Source organism: Echinops telfairi, unplaced genomic scaffold (genome assembly GCF_000313985.2).
Source record: "Echinops telfairi isolate 266 unplaced genomic scaffold, ASM31398v2 ScPeMD7_655;HRSCAF=1070, whole genome shotgun sequence".
Lineage (NCBI taxonomy): Eukaryota > Metazoa > Chordata > Mammalia > Afrosoricida > Tenrecidae > Echinops > Echinops telfairi.
In genome coordinates this window covers 27,097,556-27,099,969 of record NW_022104553.1, presented here as the reverse complement: position 1 = coordinate 27,099,969, position 2,414 = coordinate 27,097,556, and the positions used below count along the sequence as shown (strand labels likewise).

At 45.8% G+C, this 2,414-nt stretch overlaps 1 protein-coding gene across 1 annotated transcript in view; it reads left to right on the top strand.

Annotated features, from left to right (window-relative positions):
• The window catches only part of BCL3 (BCL3 transcription coactivator), a 32,984-nt gene that overhangs the window by 734 nt on the left and 29,836 nt on the right, over positions 1 to 2,414 (top strand). The gene's annotated exons all lie outside the window — the stretch shown is intronic.

Here is a 2,414-nt window from a genome sequence, read left to right as displayed (position 1 = left end):
TATTGTGATGAATTGTATGAGCCCCAATAAATTGATTTTTTTTAAAAGACAGGGTAGAACTGCCCCTGTGGGTTTCCAAAACTCGAACTCTTTACGTGAGTAGAAAGCCTCATCTTTCTCCCAAGAAGTGCCTGGTAGTTTTGAACCACTGACCTTGCAGTGAGCAGCCCAACAAGTAACCACTACGCCACTAGGGTTCCCGGCTCACCATCAGAACCTGGCCTGACGTGCCCATGGGCACACGTGACCCAATGGTACTCGTTGTATTTTGAAGAGGTAAGACTCCATGTGTTTAAAATCGTTGGCGAGGAGGGCGTGAGATGCCTGGTAGGAGCCAAGGGCCAAATAGAAAATGTTTTGAGAATGATGATGGCAACATATGTATGTACCAGTGTTCTGGACACAATGGATGGATGGATGGATGGATGGATGGATGGATGGATGGATGGATGGATTGTGATAAGAGCTGTACGAACCCCCAATAAAATGATTAAAACCAAGAAAAACAGTTGTTGTTTTTTTAAAAAGAAACTCTGGTACATACACACATATGCATCCCTAAAAATAGTCATGCAGCCATGAAATCACCTTATGACACCGGGAGACCGGGAAACCATTCTACTGAATGAGGTTAGCCAGTCACAAAAGAACAAACGTTGTATAATTCCACGACTATACGTGCACACACCAAGATGAAGGGAGGGTCTGCTCTCCAATCTCGTAATCTACTCCAGGCTTCCAAGAAACGAGGTAGAGAGTCCGCCTAGTGCACCCCAGGAACCATCTATCACCCGCTTGATATGTCCGTCTTACAAACCACTTCCACAGAGGCGACCTCAGTGCAGCTGGGATCAGTCTCTGGAGATGGGGGAGAGGGAGAAGGACATTCAGTTGCTGCCAGATGACAGGGTGCTAAAGTCACCCCCAAATCAGCAAGCACCACAACAGGAGGGATCAGCGAAGATGTGTGTAGGGGGGGGGGAGTGGGCGGGAAGGGAGGACACTGTGTCTTGGGGATTATACTTCTGATGGTGGATAAACTAGGGGAGTAACCTGTCATGGGGGTTGGGGGTTGGAATGCTTACCAATCCTTATACAGAACTCAAGAGGCAAATACACCCAATACTATGTACCTAATTAGACACCTTGACCTAGTTTCTGTTCAGCCCTTGATGACCCAGGTCATATGCTACAGACTCCTGGAGTTCTAGACTCTGTCCTTTGGAGTCCTACAACATCCTTCATAGGCCACACCAGGATTCTACTTGGACACCCCACTGTGTGAACTGGGCTTTGCCTCAGACTCACCTGTAGCAGAATTAGGAACTGACATGCTCCCTGGGGCTTAAGGCTGTGTGGTAGTTACATAATCTGGTGTCAATTTGAGAGGATTAGGAGTAAAGGGGTGGAGTCTGGCCTGTCAATCAAGAGATGACCAATGAGGCCTCTGTGTGGGCGTGGCCTCCTGATAATTCTGGGAAATCCTGTATTTCCTCCTTGGAGGTGGGACATCTTCTCACTCTACTCACTCCCTTGGAGACTCTACTGACAAGGCTGACTCCCTGGGAGACATCCTGAGGAGAAGCCACATGGACCAACCCTGATGCAGCCAGAACCCTGGACTAGAGAAGCCACATGGAGACCCCTGCCAGCACTGAGATGCTTACAATGTCACTGGATCCAAAGGCTTTCTACACACTGGCCTGTGATCATCCTGCATTCAGCATCATTGCAAGCATTTCGTGAGTCTAAAGAGGACTTTATAGATTGGTATCGGATATATGGGCTAATATCAGACTTATGGGCTTGGACTGGACTGAGTTGGGATGCTTTCTCAATGTTCAATTACCCTTTATATAAAACTCTTTGATACACATATGAGTTTCTATGGGTTTGTTTCTCTAGTCTACCCGGACTCACACAAGCTGAGATGCCCTAGTGTGGGAAAAGCAGATGACTGCCATCCCAAGGTTCTCGATTAGGTTCTCTTCTTTGAGGGTGCTCAATGAATGGTGGCCTGGAACTGCCATGGATTTACTAGTGTAATGCCCTCCTTGCTTTCTTATGAGCTGTGTTAGTCCAGTAGGCACGGTTCTGTCTCTGTGAATGAGTACTTTTGACATATTTGCCCTATCCCCAACGTTCATAGTTCATATAAATAGCACCCAGTCACTTAAGCATTTAATCTGTGCAAGTTAAAAATGTGTGTGTCGCTATCAGAAAAGCTGGCCTATAGATGCATAATTTCCTTTCCTCGATAGTGTTTTAAAGTCTAGACTATTAGCTAAAGTAATGACACTATTAGTAGAATTACTTTATGACTGTATTAGTCTGGGTACTTTGGAGAAACAAATCCACAGCAACTCATGTATAAGAGAGAGTTTTATGTAAAGAAAATGTGCATCATGAAAACA